Source organism: Mustela nivalis, assembly GCF_964662115.1.
Source record: "Mustela nivalis genome assembly, chromosome: 16".
Classification (NCBI taxonomy): domain Eukaryota; kingdom Metazoa; phylum Chordata; class Mammalia; order Carnivora; family Mustelidae; genus Mustela; species Mustela nivalis.
Genome location: NC_139035.1, coordinates 12,369,254 through 12,381,360, shown reverse-complemented (window position 1 = coordinate 12,381,360; position 12,107 = coordinate 12,369,254). Strand labels below are relative to the sequence as shown.

The window sequence follows — 12,107 nt, the reverse complement described above, 5'->3', positions numbered from 1 at the left end:
TGTCATTCCTCCCCTGCCCTCATCATCCTAACCATACCCAGTGACATCAAAATCTGTTGTACGTCTTGGCCCTGGACCCTCCTCCTCCCTGGGCTGATTGCCCATTATGTCTTTTGGAAAGCTTTCTGCCTTCTTCCCCAAGCCAAGGGCGCCTGAATTTACCTCTATCATTACCCACTGCACTGGACTGATTTGTGTCCCTATCTTCCTCCCCCATGAAGCCAAGTTCCCAGAAGGCTGGGGCATGTGATATTCATCTCGGTATCCCCAGCACTTAACATTGTGTTTAAAACATAGTAAGCATGCAATAAATGTTGAAGAAAGAAAAAGGAGGGAAGAAAAAGGTAAGCAAGAAAGAAGAAGAAAGAAAGGATAAGAAAGGATGAGAGGCATAGGATGGAGAAAAGAGTGGGAGGAGGCTGGATTGAAATCTGTGGGATTCCCAGTGGCCCTGAGCATTGACGCTAAACCCCCTCCTCCTCCATATTAAATCTTCCAACTTTTCCCTCCCTGTTAATATAAAAATAGAATGAGTTTATATACACTCATTAAAATAGTTGGCTAAATAATCATGATGGTTCCTGGAGTCCTTGGCCATCAGCAGGCCCTATAAAGGACTCTAGCTGATAGCAGGGCATAAAAGCGTCATCAAACACAAACACTGTCCTTTTTCCTGGTTACAGGCACACAATCCATTCAAAGGTCAAGGTCAGTCACTTGTGTACGTGAGGCCTCTACAGCTGACAAACATTTCCCCATACATCCAGGGAGAGGGGAGAAGGACCAACAAGCTCTTAGGAATTCCCTGCCGGTCATAATAACCTTACAGATGTCTCCACAAATGCAGAGAAGCAGGAGCCCAGAGAGGTAAACAGCAAAACAAAAAAACAGCCAGATAATCATAAAAGTGTCCACATGTGTACACACACAGACACACTCAAGGGAGTTTAACTTTCCTGATACAGTTTTGCTGAAATTAATCATTAAATGGCCCTGTGTACCTTGAATAGAAGCCAACTGCTCAGCCAAGGGAGGTGACAGAGAAGCGTATCAACAGAATCAACCTGGAATGCAGATTAGGCAGTCCACCGGGCAGATAATCTTGAGTTTCTTGCATTAACTTTTGATATCTTGTCTGCCTTTGTCTAATTTAGAATTTTAAAGATGGATTAGGTATGAGATCTGGAGAAAGTTTGCTCTACAAACCTTGGCTTATCCCTGTCAATTGGGTCATTGTTCTCTCTCGACTGAACAGAAATAATAGTTGGACCCTGAAGCCTGAGCTACACTCTGCTGGTTGTGTTTGGAGGACAACTCCTCTTGGCTTTGGGAGCTAATTCATGTGTTCTCTCCTTTCCTCAGAGCATGGCTCCTAATCAACATCATGAAATCTCTGGGTACAAAGAGTGTGTATCATTCACTTTGCGGTCAGGAATTTCATTTCATCAGGGTGGAAATCGTGTGGGTTGGGAGAATTGGAAAAATGAGTGTAGTTGTAGAAAGAGGTAAATAACTATAGATTACTTTTTAAATACTGTCACGTGTTAATCTAGTCCCTGGAGAGAGAGAGAGAGGGAGAGATTAAAGTAGAGTTAGCAGCAAGTCTGACGTGAGCCAACCTAGCACTCGGGCGAGGAAGGCAGGAAATGGGAGAAAGGGACATGAGAAGGAAGAAGGCACATGACACAGCAGAGAACAGTCCTCCCCAAATCCAAGGAGAATGGGGGCGTCCACGAGATCAGGTGGTCCTCCCTCAGGCACCTACCAGGTCTGGATGCAGATGGCTACCTGGGCCCACCTTCTTGCCACTCCTCTATTTTTTCCTCCTTCCCTCCCTGACTCTTCCTTCCATCCACTTTAATTAACCGTCTGCCCATGAGGTACAATGCAGGTCATGGGAAAATGAAGGAAACAAAAGTTCCTAACCTCGAGTTATTGAGTAGGAAGACTAGTAACCAACGCATTTGACAAATCAACAACGCAGTCACATCCCAGCGCCAGTGGGGCCTTGCTGGAAGCTGTGGCCCTTCCCACCTGAGCCCAAGGCAGCCCTCCATGTAGCTGTCTTCAGGAACAATGAGCTTCTCAAACTTCTGCACACCTACAGCTCTAGATGAAAAGAGAACGAGGCATTTCAACTAAACTCAATGTAAGCATGTTGATTGGATCTTGTTGGGGGAAAAAATCCATTAGAAGACATAGAACAGAGGGCCTGGGGGCGCCTGGGTGGCTCAGTGGGTTAAAGCCTCTGCCTTCGGCTCAGGTCATGATCTCAGGGTCCTAGGATCGAGCCCCGCATCGGGCTCTCTGCTCAGCCGGTGGGGAGCCTGCCTCCTCCTCTCTCTCTGCCTGCCTCTCTGCCTACTTGTGATCTCTGTCTGTCAAATAAATAAATAAAATCTTAAAAAAAAAAAAAAAAAAAGAACAGGGGTGCCTGGGTGGCTCATGGGTTAAAGCCTGTGCCTTTGGCTCAGGACATGGTCCCAGGGTCCTAGGATTGGCCCCGCATCGGGCTTTCTGCTTGGCAGGGAGCCTGCTTCCTCCTCTCTCTCTCCCTGTCTCTCTGCCTACTTGTGATCTCCGTCTGTCAAATAAATAAATAAAATCTTAAAAAAAAAAAAAAAAGAAGAACATTTTGGAAAATTTTATGTAGATGGGGAATTAGGTGATTTAGGTGGTTATCATTAATTTTCTTAAGTATAATAAAGACGATTGTGAATATGTAGGAGAACATCCTTATTTTTCAAGAGATAGGTATTGGAGTATTCAGAAGTCATGTCTACATCTTACTTTGAAATGGTTAAGAGAAAAATATATTTTTGTGGCAAAATGTAAACAGCTGTAGAATAAACAATTGTGGAATTAAGGAGACAATGGGAGTGCCAACTGTGCTGTTCTTTCAACTTTTCTACACATTTGAATCCTTCCATGGCAAAAACGATGAGAGGATTCTCACCACTGGTTGGCGGTTTCACTAAGGATTTCAGGAGAATAAAGTCATTTGTGTGTCACTTAGCCAATAAATCCCCACAGGTCACATTTACCATGTACCAGGAAATTCGGAGTAAACATGGGTTTTCTCCTTGAGGCCACACAGCGACATTGCATGACGGGCTTCTCTCTACGGATGGAGCAGGCAACCGAAGCTTGGCGGGAGGAACCGCTTGCTGCCTATCCCACGACCCACAGCTGGTAACTCTCAGTGCCAGATCCCAGCTTGGCTTTGATCTGGGTCCAGACTACCCACTCTTAACTGCTACTCTCCACCCACGGCCTTCTGGGAAACACCTTGACATGCAATGGCTGGGTGAGGTAATGGTGACAGAAATCAGTACCGTGAAGGGCCATCTCTCAACCTGTGAGTACAAACAACCATTGTGAGAGTCTTTCCTGCTTTGATAGACAAGCAGGGCCTCCAGGGGCTGCCAGGGTAGGAGAGCCCATTGGTGAGGGAGCACAGGGCGGAGAAAGAGGGAAGTGGGGAACAGAAGCATGGCTAACCCTACGGACCCACAGCGGTTTGGGGGCAGATTAAAGCTGTTAGGCAGATATTTCTGTCTGGAGCAACAAAGTGTTTCCCGTGTAGTAGAAAAGTCGCTGCAGTCAAGGCCGCTCCACATTACTACTGAAGGCTGGAAAAAAATCAGAACTGAGACATAAAATGATGATTTCTTCCCTAATGGTTTCTTTTTTTCTTTTTTTAAGATTTTATTTGAGGGAGAGCAACAGAGAACATGAACAGACAGAGGGGAGGAGGCAGAGAGAGAAGCAGACTCCCCACTTAGCAGGGAGCCCGATGTGGGCCTCGATCCCAGGACCCCGGGATCATGACCTGAGCCCAAGGCAGATGCTTCACTCAGGCACCCCACTAACAGTTTCTTAATCAAGGTGTCATTATGTCTAAAGTTCCTACTGCTGACCCACCATCCGGGACATGCACTGTGATTTCTGAGAGTGAGGCTGGGCCGTGTTGAGTCATCTTTACCCTCTCACCCCCTTATGACCAGAGCCAGAAAGAGTGGAGGGCAGGCTGTGCCCAGCCTATTGGCGTCTATAGGAATTTCAGCCATGCCTTCACCTTACTTGCCCTCTGCTCCAGTCTCCTGACTAGCCCGTGCACAGGGCAAAGCCACAGCTCCACGCTAGCCTGGCAGACCCACCATGGAGGAAACCCGGGTCAAGTTCTATTTTGCTCTTGGTGTAAGAAATGCAAGAGTTAGAAAAATCATGTAAAAAGTCAAAAGGATGTCAACTTTGCAAACACTGGTCTCCCAGGGATTTGGTATTGGAACAAAAGTTACTTCCTTCTGTGCCCTTTTCATACAGCCAGGCTTTTCCCATGAGGACAGAGGTACCTCAGAACACCTCTGTCTGGAGGGTGTTTCGAGTAACTCAGGACCAACTGTTTATGTAGGGGGCAAAGGGTCTCCTTGGACAGAACTTGGGGGCTGCCTCGGGGAAATTTATTTTGTTTAAACACACATGATTGTGCCAAATGATTTCAGTGCCTGTTTCTAGAAGCTTCACAGTGTTGTGACAATCACAGAGCTTCCCTCAGCCCCGGAACAAGGGCAGCCCACACCGAAGCAGCCCTCGGAAGACAGAGGTGAGGTCAACTCTGATGATTCCTGTGAAGCAGAATCCATTTCAACTGAGGCAAAAAGGAAATCATTTCCCCAAAGGCAGAAGGCTGCGGAAAGGACAGCTAATTTAACAATTCGCAAATGTGGGCGCCTGGGTGGCTCAGTGGGTTAAGCCACTGCCTTCGGCTCAGGTCATGATCTCAGGGTCCTGGGATCGAGTCCCGCATCGGGCTCTCTGCTCAGCAGGGAGCCTGCTTCCTCCTCTCTCTCTCTCTGCCTGTCTGCCTGCCTCTCTGCCTACTCGTGATCTCTGTCTGTCAAATAAATAAATAAATAAAATCTTAAAAAAAACAAAAAAAAACCAATTCGCAAATGAAAGGTGCTCCTAAGGGGAGAAATGGAACAATGGGAAAGTATTTGTTGAAATAAATGGTTTGCATGGGGCATTGCCTCCTCAAGGTCTCCCTCAATTCACCTAGTTCTCTTGCCTTGAACCCAGCTTGCACCCCCTCCCCCAGCTGTGAGCATCCCACTGTTGCTCTTTCTTCCTTGCCTGTAAGCCTCAGTGCCCCCCGCCAACCTACCCACCAACCCCCAGCGCCGGTCCCCATCCTCCGGCTTCTCTGAGCTCCAAGACTCCATTTTCTCAGCGATCTTTCTAAAAGTACGCATGAGCCCCTTCCTCTCCTGCTTCAAACTTGTGGCTGGCCCCAGATCCCCTACATGAAGAAATCCCACACAATCTGGCACGGAAGGCCTTCCGGATCTGTCCCCTGCCCCTTCTCCTAGACTCACCTTCTATCCCACCCGGCATGCTTCTTTTGTTCCAGTTACACAGACTTCCCTAAATTCTCACCCTGTCTTTAATAGGTTGTCTCTATTCATAACCTCTCACTCACCATCCCCCCCATCCAGAATGTCATTCCTCAGTCCACAGACAACACTGAAACTTCAAAACTCTGCTCCAACGTTCCATCCTCAATGGACTCTGCCCAGAACTACCTTCTTTCTCTCTCTTTCTCTTTTTCCACACCCCAGATGCTGTACACACACACACACACACACACACACACTTTCTCTCCATGCCCCCAGGTTCCTTCCCCAGCCACCCAAACATCTCACCCCTTTCCAAGGCTCGGCTCTGTCCTCTGTTCACACACCTGCTGCCCACACAGGCCGTGAGCCCTTCCTTGAGGACAGGGTCCACACCGTGCTCTTCTTTGTGTTTGGTTCTTAGCACAGTGTCAGCTGCCCAGTAAGGACTTCATCATGTGGAAGGAATCTAGACTCTAGATCCTCCCCAGCCAGCAAGGACAGGCTCAAATTATGCCTTGCTTCAGTCTTTCCAGACACCCGACAGGAAACATTCCTGCCTCCTCGGAACCCTGTATCCTATATTGTCTGTAAATTGTTACTTCTCTCATATATATATTCATTCCTATATATAGGAATATATATATCGGAATATATAATAGGAATATATATGAATATATATATGAATATAGGAATTATATATAGGAATTATATATAGGAATATATAATCCTATAATATATTCATATATATATATATATTTAGTATTTGGTAGGATTGAAAATATTTGTCCTTTGAAACTATACTAGGCTCTCAGTACTCCCTTTCTTCCCCGATCCGTCTTTGGTTTTGTTTAGGAAATATTGTTGATTAATTAATTTGTCAGTGGTCCTTTAGGACATCAACACCAATTGTTTCATTAACGTCTCTTCGTTCATAGAGAAAATATAGCCGAAAGACTGACTTCATTTATCCCCTGTTAAGAAGCCCAGCGTTTCCGCAAGCTGAATATTCTGTATTCGGAGGTTGCAGGGAAGCCATGGGCTAATAGAATAAAAAGGCCTGACCCTGGGCCCTGGCCACCTTCTCCATTGTCTGTCCTTCTGCTGGGCCCCTTCCCAGGCTGGGCTGTTTCCCTTCCCAGGGCCAAAGGATTCAGGTTTGCACATTGAAGTCCTCTTTGATTTTTCTGGGGATAATTTTTTAGTGTCTGGTTCTCTGCTGTCCCAATGATGTTTCATCAACAAGGCTGATAGCTCTCTACCTTACCATGGCCCTATGACCCTAAGTGAGGAAATTCATAGATATCGCTTCTCTCAAAGTGACCTTGGAGAATTTTTTTTTTTTTTTTTTTTTTTGTCTCACCATTTCAGAAATTCTAAAAGACATATCTGGGGAAGGAGAAAGCTATGTAGAAGAACTCTTACATAGCTTCCACCTTCCACTTCTCTGTATCACCAGCTCCCTGAAGACACCAGTTGCCTGGAAGCTTTTGGCGAAGGACAGTGGTTTGCTAGACAGTGTTCCTGGGCTGCACTGGCACAACCTCAGAGTGGCCTCAGAGTTGAATCAGACCAATGGGAAAGCAGCTGGTGTCTCTACCACCACTCTCTCTCCAACTCTACGACCCTGGCTTATCCTCTGTAGCCATCCTGACATAAAGTACCCCTCAAAGACTTTGGCGGAGGGCCAAGTATTTGTTAGTTGATAGGAAGGAGTCTGGTTTCCATGTCAGACTTTGGTATAGGCTCCCTCCCACCATCCCTCTTGCCCATACTCTTCACATCTTGCAACGGATGGTGGGTGAGATAGGAATCCAAAACCACACCGCTGTTCAGAGTCAAGCAGTGGCGAGGCATTGAGAGTAAGACGGCAAGGTCTGGGACTACTTGCTGGATAGATGGACACACGTGGGTCCAGGCCAGTCTAGGAAGGCCAACATGACATAATTACCATTAAGCAAAGATGGGCTCAACCTAGTCTCCAAGAATCCAGGAGCTTCTCCTAGGCAGTCAGCCAGAAGGCTAATAGCATCTTGGGGTTTTGACAGGTATGGGACCTCAAGCTGGGGGCCTAGGTCCTGGGGCAGGAAATAAGCTATTGGATCTTATAAAGGGAATGCTGAATGATCAGGCAGGGGCGTGGTTCAAATAGACTAATACAAAGCAGATTGATAACGAGGAATCAAGATACTGAAGTTAAATCTTGCTCACCAGCTGCAGAGCTGCCGTGGTGGTGGGCAACAAGTAGAGAGACTAGAGCCATGCCTGATGCCAGACCTGGGCAAGACTTGAGTTTGCAGGTAGAGTCCTCCCTATTCCAGATGACCAGCACCCTAAGGAGAAGGACCACGTGTGACTCACTCTCCAGTCAGTAAGTGCCTGGCACATAGCAGGTGCTAACTAAACACTCATTGAGTGGATGACCCTTGTGTAGGTTGTTGGGGAGAACAATGATGATGCTAGCACAGCCTTCTTCAATCAGAAAAGCAGAGTTAGTCCCTAGCCTGCAGGGAGCACCATTACCAGAGCTTTGTCTGGACCCTTCCAACTCTAGCCTCTGGACTTATTTTTTTTTTAATTTTTTTTCTGCATAACAGAATTCATTGTTTTTTGCACCACACCCTGTGCTCCATGCAATACGTGCCCTCCTTAATACCCACCACCTGGCTCCCCCAACCTCCCCTGCCCCCGCCCCTTCAAAACCCTCAGATTGTTTTTCAGAGTCCATAGTCTCTCATGGTTCAACTCCCCTTCCAATTTCCTTCAACTCCCATCTCCTCTCCATCTCCCTATGTCCTCCATATTATTTGTTATGCTCCACAAATAAGTGAAACCATATGATATTTGACTCTTTCTGCTTGACTTATTTCGCTCAGCATAACCTCTTCCAGTCCTGTCCATGTTGCTACAAAAGTTGGGTATTAATCCTTTCTGATGAAGGCATAATACTCCATAGTGTATATGGACCACATCTTCCTTATCCATTTGTAGCCTCTGGACTTATTTTAACAAACACTGTAACGCTTGTCTCAGTCCAGCAAAGTCAACTGACTTAATTCTCAACTCTAAGAGGTAGGTTCTTTTATTAGCCCCATTTTATAGGAGACAGAAGCACAGAGAAGTCAAGTAACTTGACCAAGGTTTCTTGGTCAAATGATGGGGTCTGGTAATGAAACCAGGCATTTTGGCTCTAGAGCCTGTGCTCATGTAGACTAGCCTCTAGAGGATCCAGACCCATCACTATCCATGATTTGACATTTAGGTAGTGCCGACCTCTGTGAACTTCCAGAAGCCATTCACTACTCCTGTTAAATATCCTGGTAAGTCTGAGCTGGTGGCAGTGGCTACCAGATGTGGAAATGCTTCCCACTGCCGTAGCATGTCTCTGAAATGCAAATGAGACACAGCTTGGGAAAGCATTGCCTAGTAGAACTCCTCCCTGCTCTGGGCCTGGACTCTATGTCAGGGCCAGCTTCACCTGGCTGGAGGCTGTGCACTCACACAGGTCTCGGCGCTCAGAAGGACCTGCTTGGTGTAACACTCTTCTGTCGCCATCTTGGAATTCCTTACAATTTTTGAACAAGGGTTCTGAGATCGTTACTTGGCACTGAGCTCTACAAATGATGCAGCTGGTCCTGCTTGTGTTTTTATGTGTCCATCAGATTCAACCGGATTTCTTTTCACTCACCCTCCCTTTTTTGCTTGCAGGAATCAGACTCTTACGCATAAATTCAGGGCTCCTGGGTGGCTCAGTCAGTTGAGTGTCCGACTATTGATTTCGGCTCAGGTCATGATCTTGGGGTGCTGGGATGAAGCCACCTGTTGGGCTCTGTGCTGTGTTTGGAACATGCCTGAGATTCTCTCTCTCTCCTTGGTTCTCTGTCTCTCCCCCTGCTCACACACTCTCTAAATAAATTAATAAATTAGATCTTAAAAAAATACATCTGTAAATTCCTCTCATTGTTAGGTGTTAAGAGAGCATGCAGGTCAACTCCAGTTTTTAAGAGTCTCTTATCTTAATCTGCTTCTCCTGAAGCCAATTTGAATTTTTCTCTCATAAGATCTTTGACGCTGATCCTTCCCCCATCCCTCCCACCGTCTCCTCAAACTGAGATCTTAATCTTATAGCTCCCTGCCCACCCAGGAGAGAGATAAAGGACTGAGCCGAGGTGGGCTGTCAGGAAAGAGACACCCTGATTCAAAGGGACCGTCCACAGTGTTACAAGATAAATGGAGGCATAGTAAACTGTTCAGGAGTTTAATGTAAAGATCAATTTGGATTAGGCAGCACCAAACCAGAAGTGGTTAGGAGTGCACCACCAACGGGAGGAAAGATATTTATGGCGAAAAGTACAGAAACAAAGAGAGAAAACTTTTGGATTGGCCTTAGCTTAAAGCCGAGTGGGCTGCTTGTAACTGCTTGTCCTTAAGGTTTTGATTTCTGGTTTGCTTTCACAGGCTGCAGGGGCATTAGAGCCACAGAAGTCTGCTGGCCTCCTTGCTTAATTAATTTGAGAGTAGTCTAGATTTAAAGAGATTTTAGAGACACACTGACCAAACTAATGTGTGCACTTCGTTTAGGTTCTGATTCAAACAAACCGGTTGTAAGAAGATATGTCTTAGATGACCAAGAAACACTGAATACGGACAGGGTATTAAAGGATACTGAGGAATCGTGCTTTTTTTGCAAGTATGCAAAAGGCATTGCGGTTATGTAAGAAAATGCCCTTATTTCTTTTCGAGATGCAAAGTGAATTATTTAGGAGGGTTGTGACATGGTATCTGGGGTTTGCTTTAAGATGCTTTAGAGGAAAGAAGGTTTGGAGAGGGAGGGAGATGAAAGAGCTCTGGAAAGCACTGAAGCTTGTTGACGTTGCAGATGAGGTTTCTTGTACTCTTGTCTTTGTTTATATTTGGAAGTTGTCCTAATAAATAGTTAAACATGAAAGAGAGGAAGAGTGAGAGAGCGCATCTCGACCACAGTGTGCCCAGAAGAGCAGAAGCAGATGTTTACTGTTGTTCTCTTTTCCTGGCTCAGGGGAGTCTGATCTCTGAATGAGCTGTTTTTCATGTGTGTAGATGACTCTCAACTTGACAATGTCCTCCGGAACCTCACCTTCTAGAGCCGGATCCGTGACAGTGGGACTGGCTCTGCTCACCATCCTCCCTCCTTCTCCTGCCTGTTCCCTCTCGTGAGTAAGAGCTTATGAGGATACTAGTATAGCTGGAGCTACAGAGGCTCAAACTTGTGACCTTGACTTACTAGCCTCCTTCCCTCATTTCATCACATCCAAATCCTATTCCTTCCCCGGGCCTCGTTCCCATGCCACCTCCAGTGTGAAGCCTTCTGTAACCACCCGGCCTGGCCTATCTCCCTGTCCTCATCTCCCACAGCAATTACAGTCCAGCATCTAGCATTTAACCCATCTATTTTGTCCCGAGCTGTTCTTGGATAATTTTGCGCAACCCATTCTTCTCTCCCCTGCCTTCTAGCCCGGCAACGTTCAGGGTGGTCTGAACAGCTCTATTCCGCACTGAGACAACAGGACAGCGTTTGTGTGTATGTTTATTCACTCATTCTCCAACCACTGAGCAGCTACTATGTGCTAGGCATGGTGCTAGATGCTGGGGATTTGACACTGAACAAGATAGATCCGGTCTCTGCCCAGCAGTGCTTTCTGTTCAAGGTGAGAAGACATTAATTAAGTTCACAACAAAGTAGTTCCTGACAGTGGTGGTGAGTGCCGTGAAGGCAGCGGTGCTCTGAGTATGCCGAACCGGGGACCTGGCTGGTTTGAAGAGTCAGGGGGGTTCCCCCATAAGGAAGTGACCATAAGAAAGGACTTGAAGGAAATGTAGTAATTAGCCTGGCGAGGAGGTGGGGAGGAGCGTTCCAGGCAGAGGAAACAGCACAGGGGAGGCCCCTGGGGGTGGGGGAGGAGTCTGGCGTTCTAGAAGTCCAGTTTTACTGATACACAGAGACCAAGATTGAACATAAGCGTGCTTCTGGAGTTGAGATGAATTTTTAAGCACATTGGAACTGGGTTCTTATGATCATGTGAAGTAGATTATTGCGTAATAACCTCCCCTTTGTTCTCGTCTCCCTGCATTCATGTCTCTGCAATGTGTTCCTTTCCCACAAGTGGCAGAATCTGTTTCTCTATCTGTTGAATCTGGGCTTGGCTGTATGACCTTATTGGACAAATGGGACACAAGCAAATTTGACAAAGAAGAAGCTCTTGCTGGAACTCTGGATAAGCGTGTGAGCAAGCCTGTTCCTGCCACACTGAGGATAAGAGGGACTATAAGAAAAGAAGCTCTGGCCACACCCTTGGTCCAGCATTCCACTTGAGGGCCCCGGATATATAAGTGAGGCCATCTCAGACCATCTAGCCCCAACCAAACCAGCCCGGACCAGAAGAACCACGCTAACAACCCACAGAATCGTGAACTATAATAAATATGTGTTATTTTACATCACTAGGTTTTGGGGTAGTTCATTATGAAAAGCTAACTGATATATCATCTTTGCAGCTCCCATCTTAGATACGCCTGGCAACCAACTGTTTCCTACATTCAAAGCATTTGTTGGGGGCATGAAAATAATAAAAATTCAAAGGTTACAATCTAGTCGGAGAGATGTCTTACCTGTAAAAAGATAAGTAACACTGCAGTTCAAAATGAGAAATGCTAAGGGAATTCTATCAATAG

At 46.3% G+C, this 12,107-nt stretch overlaps 1 long non-coding RNA gene across 2 annotated transcripts in view; it reads left to right on the top strand.

Annotated features, from left to right (window-relative positions):
* Positions 1–11,876, top strand: part of LOC309849650 — a 56,269-nt gene extending 44,393 nt beyond the window's left edge. Inside the window, exons 2-4 of one of the 2 annotated variants that reach the window (XR_014303809.1) lie at positions 10,435–10,588; positions 10,890–11,083; positions 11,540–11,876. This is a non-coding gene — a long non-coding RNA (uncharacterized lncRNA). The remainder of the gene's footprint in view (positions 1–10,434; positions 10,589–10,889; positions 11,084–11,539) is intronic. The other variant, XR_014303808.1, reaches the window with a different exon arrangement.
* The last annotated feature ends 231 nt before the right edge of the window (positions 11,877–12,107 follow it).